The sequence below is a fragment of the Notamacropus eugenii genome, chromosome 1, assembly GCF_028372415.1.
Source record: "Notamacropus eugenii isolate mMacEug1 chromosome 1, mMacEug1.pri_v2, whole genome shotgun sequence".
Lineage (NCBI taxonomy): Eukaryota > Metazoa > Chordata > Mammalia > Diprotodontia > Macropodidae > Notamacropus > Notamacropus eugenii.
This window is the reverse complement of record NC_092872.1, coordinates 314237010-314257561: the sequence shown is the minus strand read 5'-3', so window position 1 is coordinate 314257561 and position 20552 is coordinate 314237010.

Below are 20552 nucleotides of genomic sequence, written 5' to 3'. Positions count from 1 at the left end.
TGCTGTTTGGTGCCTGCTCCTTTTGTGATATCCTGGTATGGGTCTGGGACATCCTCTTGCCCCAATCCACAGCCTCTTCCTGTACTAGAGTGCTTCTGCCATGGCATGTTCCAGGGTAGATCTTATCTCCAGTTTGCATAGATCTCCCTCTTCTCCCTCTCTATCCTGATCTGGACTGGAACAATGACGCCCTGTGACTTTTTTCTTGTATTTACCTATCAGGATGCAGTCTGGGGCATTTTCTAGATCTGTCTGGGGAACTGGGATGGAGGAGCAGTTCACTGCACTTCTGCTGCTCTGCCATCTTGGCTCCATCATTTCACTCTAGATATGTCAAAGTTTAGATCCCCACTGGATATCAAGAAGCTAATGCTCTGCAAACTATTCACAATGTAGAACTAGAACTCAGAAAAAGCTGATGAGATCTCTGAAAGAATATATGTGAAGAGAGACAAGAGTCACCTACGTGGTTCAGTGGCAAGAGTGCCACTCTTGGCAGTCAGGAAGACCCAAGCTCAAATCTGGCCTCAGACACTTACTTCCTAGCTATGTAACCCTGGACAAGTCACTTATCCTTGTTTGCCTCAGTCTGCTCTAATGTGAAATGAGCTGGAGAAGGAAAGAGCAAACAACTCCAGGATCTTTGCCAAGAAAACTCTAAACCAGGTCAGAAGAGTTGGACACAACTGGAAAAACAACTGAACAAAAGAAAGGTGAGAAGAGGGATTGGTGTAGAATCTCAGTGAATGCCTGAGAAGAGGAGATGTTTGGTGATCTATCAAAAGAGCCTGAAAAGTGATTGGATAAGTATTTAAAAAGTCAGTTTATAAATATTTATTAAGTGCCTACTATGTACCAGGAACTGTGCGAAGTGCAAAGAAAGTGTAGAAGTTGTGCTAAGTGCAAAAGAGACAAGCCTTGCTTTCTAGGAGTTCATAGTCTAAAGGGGAGACAATATGCAAATAACTGTATAAAGAAACTATGCAGGATAAAATGGAAATAACCAACAGAAAGAAGGCAACCGAATTAAGAGTGATCGGGAAAGGCTTCCTATAAAAGGTAGAATTTTAGCTCCCACTCAAAGCAAGTCAGGCAGTGGAGACAAGAAAAAGCACTATTAAAGGTATGAGGGACAGCTAGTTGAAGTACCCAGAGATGGGAGATGGAGTATCTTGGTCAAGGAACAAGGAGACCAGCGTCACTGGATCCAAGATATGTGAAGAGAAGTAAGCATAAGCAGACTGGAAAAGTGGGGGCAATGAAGAGTTTTAGATGCCAAATAGAAGAATTTATATTTCATCATGCAAGTAATAGGGAGTCATTGGATTTAATTGGGTAAGGGAATGATGTGGTTAGCACTGTACTTAGGAAGATCACTGATAGTTAAGTGAAGCCTAGACTGGAGAGGGGAGAAATTTGTGGTTCAAGAACCAAAAGGGGACTACTACAAAAGTCCAGGCATGAAATTATGAAGATATGAACCAGGGTGGTGGCAAAATAAATGAAACTGTAATAATAGCTTGAGAGTGTCAATGTGAAATGTCGACGTTTTAAAAAAAACTTTAAAAAAGACCTGCATGTTTCTGAAGACATCAGATAAAGAGCTGATAGATGAAGAGATATTGAAGATGAGAGACAGAATTATTGACAGCACAAATTCTGGGAAGAGGCAAACAGGGATGGGATCAAGGGTACAGATAGAAGAGTTAATCTTGGCAAACAGAACCATCCCTGCTATAGAGATAGGGACAAAAGAAGAAGATGAATACATAGAAGGATTTTGAGATATGGAATGGGGGGAGAAAAATACAGTAATAGCAAATGTCCCCTATTTTCTCTGCAAAGTTAGAGATGAATATATTTCCTGAGAGGGTGGATGCAAGGTTGAAGCAAGGTTTAGAGTAGCTGCTGAAGGGAATGCGATGAAAAGTATTTCAAGGAAAAATAAAAGGAAAAACTAGCCTAATATGTGGAGGAAAGGGGGAAATACTTGGAAAAGCTCGCCTAGCCTATGTGATAGAGCCTTGGTAAATAATGTTCCGCTCTTCCACAATAATATAGACAAGCCACATAACATCCCAAGGCCACAGATTACTTCTCTGTAAAATGAGGGGTAGGACTAGATGGCTTCTAGGGACCTTTTAGTTTAGCTCTGTGGTTATGACTATATTGAATTGTGTGTACATGCATATGTATGTTTTATTATATATATATATGTATATATATATACACATGTATATATACACATAATATGTATGCATACATAGTTATGTACACTAAATCTGTAAATTAACTAAGGTGTTATTGATGTTTTTATTATATCTTATATACACACATATATGTGTATACACCTACACATGCATACATACACATATTTGTTTACAAATGCATACATATATGTATACACATAAGCTCTATGCTTATAATAAACATCTATTGTCTATGTATATGTACACATACACATATGGATGTATATAATAAAACATCAACAATACCTAAATTAATTTGTGGATTTCTTACCATACAAGTAAAACTGTCAAGTAGTTACTTCATAAAACTAAAAAAAAAAAAAAAAAAACAGAAGTTTTAATTTACCTAGTAAGGAACTTGCTCATGTTGATCCATCTAGGAGTGAGGATTTTCTGTGAGGAGGAAAGGAGTCGAAAAGATCTTGATAGCCACAGGATAAGTACCTTTGTGTGATTAGACCTTTCTAACAAAAAAAGCTGAAAACCTATGGATCAGTATCCTGCTAAGGCAGATCAACAACTCCTCTCCCTCAAGGAAGAGGAAGTCACAGCAGCAGATGACAGCTCCTATTGTTGACAGCATCAGCTCAAGAGAAAAAGAGAGAGGGGAGCCAAGATGGCAGAGTAGAAAGACGCACATACACATAGCTCCGAACTCACAACCCATAGAACGGCTACAGGGAAGTAACTCACGGCAAATTCTGCATCCAGAGGCCACAGAACATTGGAGCGAGGGAGATTTCTGTTCTGGAGAGACCTGCAAACCTCTCGCGGGGGGTCCTTCGCACTGCGGACTGGGCGCCGGGACTGGGAGCTGAGTGCAGCCCTGCCACGGCCGCGACACCAAGAGGAAAAGATCCGAGCAGGCTTCAGGGATGGGATCTCCAGCGGCCGCACAAGTCCCTCCACCCACAGGTGACGGAGGTCAGTGAGAGAGTCTCTTTGGCGGGTTGAGAGGGGAGTGGGGTGCCCCCATAACTCAGGCCCCCCCCCCAGGAGGTAGAAGCTGAGAGGCGGCTGCACACTGGGGCTCCCCAAGGGGGCAGGAGCCTGGATCCATTGTGGAAGGTCTCTGCATAAACCCCCTGAGGGAACTGAGCCTGAGAGGTGGCCCTGCCCCCACCTGAGCACCTGAACTTAATCTCACACTGAATAGCAGCCCTGCCCCCACCCAAAGCCCTAAGGCTGGAAGCAGCATTTGAATCTCAGACCACAAATGCTGGCTGGGAGGATCAGGAGGCGAGGTGGGTGTGAGGAGAATATTCAGAGGTCAGGTCACTGGCTGGGAAAATGCCCAGAAAAGGGAAAAGACATAAGACTATAGAAGGTTACTTTCTTGATGAACAGGCATTTCCTCCCTTCCTTTCTGATGAGGAAGAACAATGCTTACCATCAGGCAAAGACACAGAAATCAAGGCTTCTGTGTCCCAGCCCACCCAATGGGCTCAGGCCATGGAAGAGCTCAAAAAGAATTTTGAAAATCAAGTTAGAGAGGTAGAGGAAAAGCTGGGAAGAGAAATGAGAGACATGAAGTCAAAGCATGAACAGCAGATCAGCTCCCTGCTAAAGGAGACCCACAAAAATGTTGAAGAAATTAACACCTTGAAAACTAGCCCAACTCAATTGGCAAAAGAGCTTCAAAAAGCCAATGAGGAGAAGAATGCTTTCAAAAGCAGAATTAGCCAAATGGAAAAGGAGATTTAAAAGCTCACTGAAGAAAATAGTTCTTTCAAAATTAGAATGGCACAGATGGAGGCTAATGACTTTATGCAAAACCAAGAAATCACAGAACAAAGAGAGAAGAATGGAAAAATGGAAGATATTGTGAAATATCTCATTGGAAGAGAAAAAGAGAGAAGAGCAAATTCATATGCAAAGAAAAAAAGCAGAGGACAGAGTTTCAGTGGACAATGGCTGTGCATTATTATTTTCTTTTACATAATTATTGCTTCTGTGATTTACTCTTTGACCCACTCACTATTTAATATTTCATTGTTAATTCCCCATTTGAGTTTGTGTCTTTTGTTTGTGGTCCCTGAACCAAATCTATTTTTATTGTGTTAGAATCTGTAAAGATTGTATTCATGATTTCTGTCTTTTTTTCTACTTGTTTTCAATATCTCTGCAATGGAGTATGTGATCAATTTTTGTAAAAGTTTCAAGTGGTACTGAGAAATAGTTATATTCTTTTGCTGTCCCATTTAGAAGATGCTGTTCCATTTTTAACTCTAGTTTCTCCAGCAATTTATTCAGTTCCATATTTTCCTTTTTGTTTATTATTCTGTTAGACTTATCTAATACTGAGAAGAGACATTGAAGTCTCCTGTCACTACTATGTTACTGTCTGCCTTCTTGAAGCCCAGATAATGCTTCATTTATGAATTTGGATCCTAAGGCATTCGGTTCATATAAATGTATTACTGATATTGGTTTATTGTCTATGGTGTCTTTCAGCAATATAATTTCCTTGTTTATCCCTTTCTGGTTTTTGAAAGTATATTTTTGCAGTATAATGGAAACTCCTGCTTTTTGGGATTCATATGATGCATAATAATTTTTTTCCAACCCCATAGTTTTATTTTGTGCATGTGTTTGTTTTTTAAATTTGTTTCTTGTAAGTAACAGATTGTTGTGGGATTTTTTCTTATCCAGTCTCACTTTGCTGTTGTTGTATTATTGGATTGCTTAATCCATTCACTAACAGTGTATTTGTCTGGCTGTTTTTCCACAAAATTGGCCATTTTCAATGTTTGTTATCTATACCAATTTTGTAGGTGTGAGGTAAAGTTGTGATTTGCATTTCTTTTCAAGTTATTAATACTTTTTTCATATTAATAATCTTTCCTATAGGTGTCAATATTTTGCCATTTTAGGCTCTTGGTCTTAGCCTATTTATGTCAATTCTTTATAAATTCTAGATATCACACCCTTTATATCAGAGACATATATAATGCAAAGATATTTTCCTTGGAATCAATAGTTTCATTTTTTATCCTACCTACATTAGTTTTAGTTGTTCAAATTTGTTTTCAATTACGTGTAATCAAAATGATTAATTTTATTTTTTGTGATCTGCATTATCTGATTAAGAACCCTTCTCCTCAATTTCCCTTTTAAAAAAAGTTCTTCATTATAGGAAATGATTCTGTGGGCGGCAAAGAGGGAATATATTCAAAAATGAAATGATCTAAGAACCAAAGATAACAATTTTTTAAAAAGAATTATTTCCTTAACTATAGTCATGAAGAATGCCATTTTCTTTTTCCTTAATTTTTAAATTATGTGACCTTTTATTATTAAAGCTGAATGTACATTTTTAACTCCTGTACTATAGTATAGTACTATACTATAGTATAGATGCTCATCTAAACCTTTTATTTTTGCCAAGTTTATTTCTAATTTTCACAGTAATTCCTGTCAAATAGGAATTTCTTTCCCCAAGAATTTATGTTCTAGAATTACTGAACACTGGGTTTTGAATTTCACTTCATATTCTTCCTTATCTATGTTTATTCCACTGATCTGCTTTTCTAGGCTTAAGCCAATATGAAATTGTTTAGGTGATTATTTCTTTGTAATTTAAATTGAAGTGTAGAAGTTATTTCCCTTTCTCTCTTGCTTTTTTCATTATTTCTCTTGAGAGCATAAAAGTTTTATCCTTCCAAATCAACTTTGTTATTACTTTGTCTATATAATGCACAACCTTAGTAGTTTGATTGGCATAGTACTAAATCTGAAAATTGATTGAAGCAGTATCATTTTAAAAATTATATTCATGCTTTCCAAAAATAAACAATAAATATACCTCCAATTATTTGTCATTCTTTAGTTTCTTACAGTGTTTTATAATTGTATTTATACAATTCTGTACTGTGTATTAAAATTTGATTCCCCAATATTTTGTGAATACTCTAGTAAAATTTCTCTATTATTTCCTCCTGAATTTTGTCATTAATATATGGAAAGCCTAGTGACTTTTAGATATTTATTTTCTATCTTTCTACTGAAACTATTATTGATTATACTGGATTTTCCAGGTAAACTATCATGTCATGTGAAAATTGTAATGATTTTGATTCCTCTCTTCCTATATTTATACCTTTAATTTCTTTATCTTGTTTTATTGCTACAATGAATAGAGGGAGCAATTTGTTTTGCTCCTGTATTTATCAATAAAACTTTTATGTCTCTGTAGGGCAAATAATGGTTGCTCTTGGTTTTAGATAAATGCTCTTCATCCTGTTAAAATTGGCCTTTTATACCGATGTTTTTTAGGATTCTTAGCATGAATGAGTGCTTTGACAGACTTTTTTGCATTTGTTGGTATCACCACATGGATTTTTTTGTTGTTTTTAAGATTATGTCAATAGTTTCTTAATATTGAACCAAACTTACGTCCATGGTATAGATAAAACTTAGTCATAAAGAATAAATGTCATGACTGAAATTCTGAAGACACAAGGGAAACCAGTTTTGTTGGAGGGGAAAAGGGAGAGTTGTTTGAAGAAACTAATGGGAACCCATCAATCAGCTTAATTTAAAAAAAAAATTAGATAGAAGATGAAAGAAAAATCAGGTATTAGAAATAAATATAAGAATTCGGCATAGTCACAGCAAGAGTATAAGGAATAATAAAGTTCCAAATAAACCAAGACAGGTAAGGAAAGATAAGGTAAACAGAATTTTTATTTCTTTTCTTTTATATTGGGGAAAATAAAAAGATCAAAGAAGACATAAGACCATTGGTTGCTATGGATGAAATAATGATAACTGACAACAGAAAAAAGAATTATTTTTTGCTTGTCTTATCTGTTAAGAAGAATGACATGTACAGTGGATCAATCAGTACAAAAATGGCTAACAGATACATAAGGAGATGTTAAGAGACTCAGTAGATAGATCACTGGACCTAGAATCATGAAGACCTGCGTTTAAATCTGGCCTCAGATTCTTACTAGCTGTGTGGCCCTATTGTTGTCATTTTTCAGTTGTATCTGATTATCTGTCATCCTATATAGGTTTTTCTTGTCAGAGATATTAGAGTGCTTTGCCATTACCTTCTCCATCTAATTTTACAAATGAGGAACTGAGGCAAACAAGGTTAGGTAACTTACCCAGAGTTACATAGGTAGTAAGTGGCTAGATTTGAACTCATGAAGATGAGTTTTTCTTCTTCCAAGCCTGATGCTCTGTCCACTGTGGCACCTCACTGCAAAGTCTCTTAGCTTTTTTTGTTTTAATCCACTAGAGAAGGAACTGCCAAACCACTCCAATATCTTTGACAAGAAAACGCTGCAGACTAGAATATGTTCCATTGGATCACAGAGTTGGACACAACTGAATAGCAAAGAGAGTGCTTAATTGCACTTGATGAATTCAAGGTGCCTGAGCCAGTTGAACTGTTTTCTCAGGCCCTGAAAGAACAAGGAAATGTGGTTGCTGATCCATTATTTCTCTTGAGATATAAATATGTCATCTCTCCAAATGAACTTTGTCAGTCATTTTGTCTATAATTCTTTAAAGATCTCATGGAGAATGAGAAAGCTTCTATAGGACTAGAGAAAGGCAAATACTCTAGTTTTCCAAAATGGAGACCAAATAAAATTTGTAAATTATAACTTGGTGAGATTGACTTCAATTTCTCCAAAAATCTAGATAAAAAGCAACTATTAATATGAGCCAGCATGGTTTCAGCACCAAATTGTATCATATCACTTACTTTTTTGAAAGGGTTACTGAGCTGGTAGATCAGAAAAAGACTATAAACAGCTTATGTAGATTTTAGTGTTCCAGGCATGTCTTTTTTTAATTTAACTTTTCTCTATTACATGCAAGCAAAAATTTTTAGCATTCATTTTTCACAATTTTGATTTCCAGATTTTCTCCCTCCTCTCCCCTCTCCCCTTCTTGAGAAGGCAAGCAATTTGATATAGATGATACATGTGTAGTCATGCAAAACATATTTTATTCCACGCATTTCTAATGCCTTTTAGAAATAACTGAAAGTAATGGATCAAAGACACGTAAGGAAGATAGGAAATGCATATAGAAATATGTTCCCCAGACTCATCAGATTTCCCTTTCCTTTGCCCTTGAAGAGATTTCCTGCCATTTGATTTGTGGACTTGAGGAAGAAAAGAGATATCTGTCCACACTCCAGTTTTCCTTCTAAACACCCAGAGCAAAGGACTGCCTTGCCAGTTCTGCTGCAATAGTCAGTCAAGTTTCAGTGAAATGAGAACTGAGATTGTTCCAGAGAAAGATGGAAGTATGTACAGAGACCTAGAATACTATGGACCTACTGCAGATAAGAACAGACAGGTAGAGTAAGGTAAGAATCAGGATTAATGAGGAGAAAATGCCATGGAACAAATCCAATATGAAATCAAGAAGTGTTATCTCTGATATTATTATGCCACTTCCTTGCTCCTTGGTAGGCTCAAAACTTGCCATATCCTCTGCATTCTACCACCCTTCTTCCTTTCTACCACTGAGGAGTGCATATGAGTACTCTTGTGTTACCATTTAATATTTGCCATTATTCATTCGTCCATTAAAAGTGAATTTTCTATTCCTATGAATGTGCAATCAATAAATAAGAATGTATGAGGAGAATAGAACAAAAAATAAGAGAATTTCCTGTATTGTGAAATTTGAGAATATTTTAAGGTGTACCTAGATCTGTACAAAACCTAAGGGGTTGTAGGGACAGAAATAGGTTACTTCTGAGTAGTTGGAATGCCATCTGATGAACACTAAGGATGACCACATATCACTTATTTAAGGTTGCAAAAAAGCTATGTCCTGATTGCTATCTGACAATGCCATTGAGCTGGTGGACCTAGAGTAGCACCACCAGTAGACTTCTTAATTGATTAATTAATTATTTAACAACTCACTACACTCTAGCGGAAGTACTGGTAATGCTAGTAGTACCAACATTACAAGTACATATACAGCTAGCACCTAGCCATATCACCTGGCATATTAGCAAAGCATTTAACAAAATATTTCAAACTATCTTTGTGAAAAAGACCGACAGATGTAAGTAGATGGATCTAGGGTTAGTTAAATGACTGGATCCAAAAAGTAGACATTAACAGTTTAATGTCAGTTTGGGAAGAGGTCTCCAAAATACTCCTCAAGAGATTTATGTCTGACCTTGTGATGTTTACCATCCTTATCAATGACTCTGGATAAAGGCTTAAATAGCAACTTTGTCAAATTAGCAGGTAACATAAGTCTAAGATGATTAACGAACACATGGGATGACAGAGAAGTTTCAAAAAGATCTTGGCAGGGCTTCTTAAACTTTTTCCACTCGTGACCTCTTCAGCACTTCTCAAACTGTGGGTCATGACCCACAGTTTAAGAAAAAGCACTGAATTGAATTGAATAAGATGAAATTCAAAGAAGAAATATAAAGTCTTATTCATAGGTTAAGAAAATCAATTTCACAGGTACAAAATGAAAGAGGTATGCTTAGATAACATTTTGTCAGAAAAAACCTAGGGATTTTAGTGGATCATAAGTTCAGTTATAAGTCATTATTATGATTTAGAAACCTTAAAAGGCAATGTGGTCTTGGACTAGATTAAAAGAAGTATAGTTTCCAGGAAAGGAGTTATGATAATACTATTTCCTACATAGTGTTGTTCCCTACATATTCCCTACATATCTTATGATAACCCTGTGGGTGACTGTTCCTAACACTGTAGTTCACATATATCCACCACTGTCCATTAACAAATCAGATAGTAGACTTAGTCCTTAGTGAAAGACATTAGTTAAAAGGCATAGGAAGGACAATAATCACAAAATATCCCTCCCAAAACTTGAGGTGGGCACTACCATAAATGTTCATAAAGACCATGGACAAAAGGGAATAGAGCTGGCACAAAGTACAATAATAGTGAGACACACACATAGCAAAGAAAATCACAGTCATGGCCACTGGAAATTCTTTTCCCCCTTTGTAGAATCCTCATGAAGATCCCCTTAAGTATAGTGCTCTAATTGGCTCTGAGTGTTGACATCTTTGAGCCACAACTAGCACTTCTCCATCAGGAGGGATCATGATCCCTGAAGCTACCTTCCCTTGAAATATTCACAGACTACTTTGAATCCAGATTAATATGTTCCCTTCTTGGTGACTATTTGATCTCATATTACATTGGACAATAGTGAGAGAGGTTGAGTAGGCAAATTAGAACCAAATCAGAAAGGGGAAGGAATGATAGAATAAGAGATTTAGATGTTATCCAATAGGTACTAAGTATCATGGTACAGAAGAAAGAGGACTGATTCTGAAGTGAGAGGACATGAGTTCAAATCCTGCCTCTGACATTCACTGTCTACGTAATCTTGAGTCTTTGATCTATTTAACCTCTCTAGATCTCAACAGGCTTATCTGTCAAATGAAGGTATTGGAATAGATACCTTCTAGCTCTAAAACTGTTATCCATAGAATTTTAGAAGTGGCATAGGACTTTAGTCATCTGGTCCAATCTCCTTATTTTATATATGAGGAAACTGAGGTTCAGAAAGGATAAGCAACTTGCCCAAGGTTGCATAGCTATCTAGTAGTTTTTATAGGTTATTGAGCAGAGGAATGATATTTTCCAGGAAAGGGAAAGGGCATTCTAGGAAAATTCATTTTTTATAAGGTACTGGCACTGGAAAGCTTTCTCTCAAGCAGAAAGCAAGTTGGGAAATGCCTACTCTTTAGTATGCCAAGACGCAGCTGCATCTTTCAAGCCTGATTAATACTTAATGTGATTGTCTTCAAAATCCGTCAGCATTTGGCAGAGATCAGGAGAATGCTAGTGACAGAAGCACAAATATTTGTATTAGGACTGTGCAGTCTGCCGAGGTTATATGATTAATAAGTTTTGCCTGGCCACCCACAGAGATTTTGTTTTTCCAATTTTTCCTGCAGCAGTGTTAACCAAAGTGAATGGTGGTGAGAGAAGCGTTTTTGTGAGGAAAGGAGATGGAATTTTTTTGCATGTGTGGCTTTAGGGTCTTTTTTTCTTTTTCTTTATTTTTAATTATTAAAAGGGTAGTCCATTGCTTAAGGGAACTGACTGAAGAATTTTTTTAAAAAACTCTCACAAATCCTGTTGGAACCAGAGCATACATTCTCAAAAACTGAATTCTATCAAAACAGACATTCTCTGAAGAGAAGAAAAAATGCCAAGAAAGTACTTTAATTTTTTTTAAATAAATAAATGAAACAGAGATGGGAATAAGAGGAGAGGCATGATTTGGCTTCTGGGAGAATAGTAATGGAGGGTTTTTTTCCCCTCAAAGATGAAAAAATACTAGATGCTGTGATTTCAGTAAATCAAAAAAAAGTCACACAAAATATTTCTGAATATGAGATGACTTCCCAAAGGTAGGTTATGGATTGGAAATTGACTAATTCTGCAAGCTTACAGTTATAACTAGCACAGGTAGAAGTTGATGGTCTCATTTTAAAACACTGACCTTGCTCCTTGCCAGGACCCAAAACAGTCTTCTCATGACAAGCAAAATGTGACTGTAAAGAAGACCCACAGAAGCTACTTTCCAGGTCATTTTGACACTGGGCATGGGGAGACTCCTAAAATGACAGATAATAGTAGACAGAGACCTAGCCTATGGGTCAGGAAGACCTTACCACTGATGCATTGTGGTGCAAAGGGGTTGGAAGACCTCAGTTCAAATCCTGCATCTTTACTTCCTACTCGGGCCAGCACTTTGATATCTCTGGTAAAATGAGCATTTCAAACTAAATGACCTCAAAAGTCTATAAATCTATGATCTTTTTGTGGCACTACCTTTGGGCAGTTCCATTTGCATTGAAGGACTGGGTCCTCACAGAGTAGCTGACTACTTCTCCACTCAGAGTACTAGGAGTAATCCTGAAAGGCTAATAATTTTCAGGGCGATAATTCCTGAGCCCCCATCCATATGCTCCCCTTTATCAATCATCAAACAGAACTCTATTAGCTTTTTTTAAAAGAGATTTACTGAAAAGGCATATTAAGAATAGATGTCACAAAATAATCACCCCCACCAATTAGGGGGTATACTTGTACCCCTTGCACACGCAAGTTTCCTGGGTAGAATGTACTCAAACTTGAAGTAGTAGTGAGACACACATAGAGAGAACACATGTGGCAAAGGAGTAACTCATAATTCCTAGTGACTAAGGGTCTTTTTTTTCCCTTTGTAGGTCCTTATAAATTTTTCCATATGTGTAACCAGACATGTACTAGAGTCATCTCTTACCAGCTCATAAAAGCCAATTATTAAATTCTTAATGTGAGTATTTCCTCTTTGGAGATGATCAAATGTGATAAATCAAGGCTTCATTAATTTTTTCTGATTGCCTGGACTTAAAAAAGTGATAGAGAAAATGTTAATAATGCAGATTAAACTTGTGTCATGAATACATTTTGTTTTCCAGAGAATCAGTTTTTAAACATTCACATTGGATGTAGCTTGGATGTAGCTCTCTGCTGGGCTCAAGTGCCAATGCCTCCCTGGAATCTCAAGCCAGCACTTCTCCGTGTAACCAGGAGTCATGATCCCTGAAGCTCCTATCATGCTTATGGGCTTTCCATAGCTATCTTCAAATACTGCTTCTTTGCAGACTCTGCTACCTTCTTCAGATGCTGGTGGAACTTCAGATGTCTTTGACAGAAGATTAAGATCTCCTGAACTCACAAGGTTACTAGTTGGATAATTCTATCTCAAGATATTCATTCATCTAAGATGAATAAGCACCAAATAAACAGAGATTTCACCTGCTCATAGCTCTTTACTCCACCTACTGTCTGGCTACCTGCCATCCAAGTCTTCTTGATTCTGAGCGAAGCTCTCTATTTATATCATGCTGCCTCTGAATGTAAAGATTTTAACTCCCAGGTCCCTTTGGGGAGGATATTTTGTGAATCCCACTGGGTCTAGTAATATTAGGTTTGGGACTCCTTTCTCATCTCAGGAACACTAGAAAGTCCTCTATTTCATTAAATCTCTATTTTTCCTTTTGTATAATTGGACTTTGCTGTTGCTGGATAGATTATCATTGATTATAATCGTAGCTCCTTTGCCTTCTAGAATATAATATTCCCTCTTTTATGCCGCTGACTGCTAAATCTTTTGTGATTCTGACTGTGGCTCCATGGCATTCAAATTATTTCTTTCTGGCTGCTTGCAGTATTTCCTTCATGACCTGGGAGTTCTGGATTTTGGCTATATTTCTGGTAGTTTTCATTATGGGATTCTTTCAGGTGACTGGTGAAGTCTTTCAATTTCTGCTTTACTCTCTAGGTGTATGATACCTAGACAGTTTTCCTTTATTATCTTAAAAATATAATGTCTAAGCTCTTTTGTTGTTGTTGATGGATTTTTGGGTAGTTCAATGATTCTTAAATTATCTTTCCATGTTCTATTTTCCAGGCGAATTATTTTCCCTGTGAGATATTTCCATCCCGAATGGTCATATAGACTATTTGTGTTCAAAATGTGACAGAGTCATTCAAGTTCATATTGGTATGATCAGCCACAACCAGACACTCTACACTGATCCCAACATTGTGATGTTATTTTGATCCTCTTTGAGCACAAAGGACAAAAAACAACATTTCATATTTTATTCTATTTTTTTCAGTCTTTTGACTTTGTTTTCTTATTTCTTTATATCTCAAGGAATCATTAACTTCCAATTAAATGATTCTAATTATTAAAGAGTTATTTTTTCAGTGAAGTTTTCTACATCTTTTTTCACCATTTAGTCAATTCTGATTTTTAAGGAGTTATTATTTGTCTTCAACATTTTTGATTCACTTTTTCCATGCTGTTAACTCTCTTTTCATAATATTGTTCCAGAACTCTCATTTATTTCCCCAATTTGTAATCTACTGCTCTTATTCCATTTTTGAAATCACTTTTTGCTCTTTTAAAAATCTCTTTTCTTGGGAGATAGAGCCAAGATGGTGGAGTAAGAGCAACAACTCACCTAAGCTGTAAGACAAACTCTTTCAGATACCTCTAAAAAGAGAATTTGAACAAATTTTAGAGTGGAAAAATACAGTAGGAGACAGAGTGTGGCAGATTTCCAACTCAGGACAGACTAGAGGGTCGACAGGAACGATGTGTTGCACAGGACTGGAGGAATTCACAGCACAGCACACAGCACCAGCCCAGATACTGCCATAGCAAAGCCAAGGAGGAAGCCTCAGGCACTCTGAAGCAGCAGCAGTACTGCAGTTTCTCAAACGTATCAGCTCAGTACAGGAATCCAGTGGAAGTGAGCAAGAGACAACTGCAGAAGCCCCGGTAACTAGAGCAGCTGCTCCTGGCACTATCAGCCCACAGATTAAATATCTATGAATCACCTACTTGAACTTCTAGGTGCCAAGATGGCAGAGTGATTGGTAAATTGGAAAATAATTCACCTCCCCTTTTTGACCTTGAAAAACTCAGAGAATATTTCCTCAGGAAAAATCCTGGAACAGTGTGAACAGCCAAAGAAGTAAGTAGTCTCATAGCCCATGAGGTTAGGAAAATCACAAAGGGAGGGTCCCTCTTGCTGTGGCTGAAGGGGACCAGTGCAGGACCAGAGCTGTCCCAAACAGTCCCACCTCATCAAACTGGAAGGAGATCCTGAGCCCCAAGGGAATGGAACTCATAATCATCAACCTCAGGACCCTAGTGTGCCTCAGCATAGCCAGGGGAATTGGGAAGACATCAGCACAGATGGAGTTCACCAACTGCTGTGCTTCCCTATGCTCTAGCTCAGGAGACTAGACCTCTTGTGGAGAGACCATCCCTCTCCCACACTTAATGCAGCTAGCTCCAGGGTAACTTGAGGGAAACTCAGAAAGACATCACCTGGTGTCTACTTTGGCACACCAGCCAGCTCAGCATCAGGTAAGCTGCATCATTTTAGCTTCTAGCTGAAAGAACCAGAGACCACAATACACAAAGACTCACGTTCTAAACATAAGAACTGCGGGACAGAGTCCTCTGTGCCCCAGAAGCAGATATACACTTAAAAAGCCATGGAATGGTGATCATCATGAACAACAAGCAAACCAGAAAAGATAAGACTATAGAATGTTTCTGTGGGGACAAGGACTAAAACACGAATATCAAAGAGGTTAGCATCGAGCTAGTACTCCCATCTGAAACTTCAGAAAGGAATATGAACTGATCTCAAGCTCAAAGAGCATTCTTGGATCAGTCCAAGAAGGATTTTAAAAGCCAAATTAGGGAAGTCCAAGAAAAACTGGCCAATGATTTTGAAAATATGAAAAAAGAATCACAGAAGAATTTAAAAGGGAAATTGGACAAATGGAAAAGGAAGTACAAAACCTAATGAAAAGGAAGTACAAAGCTAACTGGAGAAAATAACTCCTTAAAAGGAACAATTGGACAGATGGAAAAAGATATGTAAAAGTTAACTGAAGAAAACAGTCTGTTAAAAATTAGAACTGGGCAAGTAGAAGCTAAGGACTTTATAAGACATCAAGAATCAGTCAAACAAAATCTAAAAAATGAAAAGATAGAAGAAAATATAATATATCTCATTGGAAAAACACCTGATCTGGAAAATAGATCCAGGAGAGAAAATTTAAGAATTGTTGGTCTACCAGAAATCCATGATGAAAAAAAGAGCCCGGAAAATATCTTCCAAGAAATCATCAAGAAAAACTGCACAGAGGTCCTAGATTCAGAGGGCAAAACAGTCAATTAAAGAATCCATTTCACCTCCTGAAAGAGATGCCAAACTGAAAACACCAAAGAACATCATTGCAAAATTCCAGAACTATCAAGTGGAGGAGAAAATACTTAAGACAGCCAGAAAGAAATAATTCAAATATCAAGGAGCTACTGTCAGGATCACACAGGACCTTGCATCTCCCACATTAAAAGATCAGAGGGATTGGAATGCTGATATTCTGTAAAGCAAAGGAACTGGAACTACAACCAACAATCAATTACCCAGCAAAATTGAGCATAATATTTCAGGCAAGGAGATGGACATTCAAAGAAATAAGAGATTTCCAAACCTTCCTGATGAAAAGGCCAGAGCTCAATAGAAAATTCAATCTTCAAACACAAGTCTCAAGAGAGGCATAAAAAGGAAAACAGCAGGGAAAAAAACTAGTTATTCAATATGGGCGAACTGTTTGCATCCTTATAAGGAAAAATGGTATTTGTTAATCTGGAGAATTGTATATTTATCATGATATATAAAAGATAGAGTGAGTGAGTATAAATTAAATGATGTGATGATAAAAATGTGATTTAAGGGTGTGAAGGGATTGTAACAGGAGATGTGAAAAGGAGGAGGAAGAAAAAGGTAAATTATATCACAGGAAGAGGCACACAAACATATTAAAGTAGAGAGAAAAAGGGGAAGGAGATGAGTATTGTTTGTGATTTACTCTCATTTGATTTGGTTCAAGAAGGGAACAATAAATCCAGTTATGTATAGCAATCTAACTAGCTCTATAGGTAGTAGGAGGGGAATGGGGAAATAAGAGGGAGGGGAGGCTAAAAGAGAGGGAAGAAGTAGTAAAGGAAAAGGGGAGTAAAAGGAAGGGGGAAGACTGAAGGAGGCTATGGTCAAAAATTAAAACTATTGTGAAGGGGAAGGGAGAAGGGGGAACTAAAAGCACAAATAGGGGGAAAGAGGATGGAGGGAAAGACAGAGATAGTAATCACAACTATGAATGTGAATGGGATGTGAAACAGAGATAGATAGAAGAATGTATTAAAAACCATAATCCAACAATATGTTGTTTACAAGAAACACATTTGAAATGAGAAGATACACACAGGGTAAAGGTAAAAGGCAGGAGCAGAATATATTGTGGGTCAGCTGATGTAAAAAAAAAAAAGCAGGAGTAGCAATCCTAATCTCAGACAAAGCAAAAGCAGAAATAAATCTAATCAAAAAAGATAAGGAAGAAAACTATATCCTGCTAAAAGGGACCATAGACAATGAAGCAATATCGTTACTAAACATATATGCACTATGTATAGTATTCATATTTTTAGAAGAGAATTTAAGGAAGTCACAGGAAAAAATAGACCGCAAGCTATACTAGTGGGGGACCTCAACCACCCCTCTCTGAATTTGATGAATCTAACCTCAAAATAAACAAGAAAGAAGTTAAGGAGGTGAATAAAGCTCTGGATAAGGTAGATATGATAAGTATCTGGAGAAAACTGAATGGGAACAGAAAGAAATGTACCTTTTTCTCAGCAGTCCATGGCACATATACAAAAACTGACTGTGTACTAGGCCATAAAAACATCACAATCCAGTGCAGAAAGGCAGAAATAGTCAATGATCCTTCCCAGATCATAATGCAATAAAAATTATATGTAATAAAAGGCCATAGAAAGATAAACCAAAAATTAATTAGAAACTAAGTAATCTAATTCTAAAGAATGAGTGGGATAAACAACAAATCATAGAAACAATCAACAACTTCATTCAAGAGAATGACAATAATGAGGCAACATACCAAATCTTATGGTATACTGTAAAAGCAGTTCTTAGGGGAAGTTTTATATTATTGAATTGCCTACATGAATAAAATAGAGAAAGAGGAGATCAATGACTTGGGCTTGCAGTTGAAAAAGCTAGAAAAAGAACAAATTGGAAATCCCAAAGTAAATACCAAATTAGTAATGCTGAAAACCAAAGGAGAGATTAATAAAATTGAAATTAAGAAAATTATTGAACTAATAAATAAAACTTAGAGTTGGTTTTATGAAAAAAACAATAATATTAATAAACCTTTGGTCAGTTTTATTTTAAAAAAAGAAAGAAGAAAACCAAATTACCAGTATCAAAAATGAAAAGGGTGAACTCACCTCCAATGAGGAAGATATTGAAACAATAATTAGAAATTACTTTGCCAAACTGTCTGCCCTTAAATTTGACAATCTCAATGAGATGGATGAATATTTCAGTAAATATAAATTGCCCAGATTAACAGAAGAGGAAGTTGAATATGTAAATAGCCCCATTTCAGAAAAAGAAATTGAACAAGTCATCAATGAACTCCCTATGAAAAAATCTCCAGGGCCAGATGAATTTACAAGTGAAGTCTACCAAACATTTAAAGAACAGGTATTTCCAACCCTATAGAGACTATTTGGGGAAATTGACAAAGAAGGAGTCCTACCAAACTCTTTTTATGATACAAACATAGTTCTGATACCTAAAGCAGGAAGAGCCAAAACAGAGAAAGAAAACGGCAGGTCAATTTCCCTAATGAACATAGATGCAAAAATTTTTAAAGAGATATTCAGAAAAAGAATACAGCAACTTATCGCGAAAATAGTACATTGTGGTCAGGTAAGATTTGTACTAGAAATTCAGGGCTGGTTCAATATGAGGAAAACTATCAGGATTATTGATCATATCAACAACAAAACTAACAGAAACCATATAATTATCTCAATAGATGTTGAAAAACTTTTGACTGTTTTCAACACCCATTCCTATTGAAAACACTTGAGAGCATAGGAATAAATGGAGCGTTCCATAAAATAATAAGCAGTATCTACCTAAAACCATCAGCAAGCATTATATGTAATGAGGATAAGCTAGATGCATTTTCAGTAAGATCAGGAGTGAAACAAGGATGTCCATTGTCACCACTGTTATTCAATATGGTACAGGAAATTTTAGCTTTTGTAATAAGAGAAGAAAAAAGAAATTGAAGGAATTAGAATAAGCAAAGAAGAAACTAAGTTATCACTCTTCGCAGATGATATGATGATATACTTAAAGAATTCCAGAGAATCAAGTAAAAAACTACTTGAAATAATAATCAACTTTGGCAAAGTTAAAGATTACAAAATAAACCCACATAAATCATTTGCTTTTCTATATATTACTAACAAAGCCCAACAGCAAGAGAGGGAAAGAGAAATCCCATTTAAAACTATGGCAGACACTTTAAAATATCTGGGAGTCTACCTGTCAAAACAAACCCAGGAATTATATGAACATAATCACAAAACACTTTTTGCACAAATAAATCAGATCTAAGTAAGTGGAAAAACATCAGTTGCTCATTGGTAGGCCAAGGTAATATAATAAAAATGACAATCCTACCTAAATTAATTCATTTATTCAGTGCCATACCAATCAAACTACCAGATAATTATTTTCTAGAGTTAGAAAAAATAATATCAAAATTCATCTGGAAGACCAAAAGGACAAGAATAACAAGGGAACTAATGAAAAGAAATGCTAGGGAAGGTGACTTATTCCTATCAAACCTCAAATTATATTATATATTATATATTATAATTATATTATAGAGCAGCAAAACTACTTGATATTAGCTAAGAAATACAGTCATGTCATGGTCCTCTTCAAGAATAAAGGACAAACACAACCTGTGAGTGAGTAGCAGCTCATCTCCTCTCCTCTCTTCCCTTCGGCTCTCCTCCTCTCCTCTCTTCTCCTCTGGTGTTCTAGCCAGGGGAATAGGTGCATCTCACTCAAACCTGAAAGGCCAACTTCTCACATTGCATGCTGGACCATCTCCAGTCATCCTGATGAATAACAGATCACTGGACCCAGATGGCTCAGGAGAAGAAAGTGAGGTTGGTGACCTTGTACAGCCCTTCCTCACTCAAATCAAAGTCAACTGCAAGTCATGTCATCATCTTGATGTCATGGTCCTCTTCAAGAACAAAAGACAGACACAGTCTTTGAGGGAGTAGCAGCTTCTCTTGTCTCCTTTCCTCTGGTGTTCTAGCCAGGGAAAGGTACACTCCATGGCCAAAAGCTGCCTTTTTATCCTTTGGGCTTACTGACTACATCTCTTGCTCAGAGATCAACCCTAAAACTCAGTTCACTCTGGAGCTAATAGACTGGACAACAAGTCTCCACCCACCTAGCACATAGTGAATATAATAAATAAATAGTAATTTTTTCTCTTTTACCTGGACACTCTGAGCATCTTCCCCTCCCACTTTGATTTTTTTGTTTGTTTAAAGGGCCACCCCTCGAGTAACTTAAAGAAGCCTATTTATTGAATGGGTGTATCTCACAAAGTGAGAATGTGAGCCTGAAAGGTCAGGGTCTCACATTGCATCCTGGGTCATCTCTAGTCATTCTGATGTATATCAGGTCACTGGACTCTGATGGCTCAGGAGAAGAAAGTGAGGTTGGTGACCTTGCACAGCGCTACTTCACTCAAATCAAAGTCAACTGCAAGTCATGTCATCATCTTGATGCCATGGTCCTCTTCAAGAATGAAGGACAAACACATT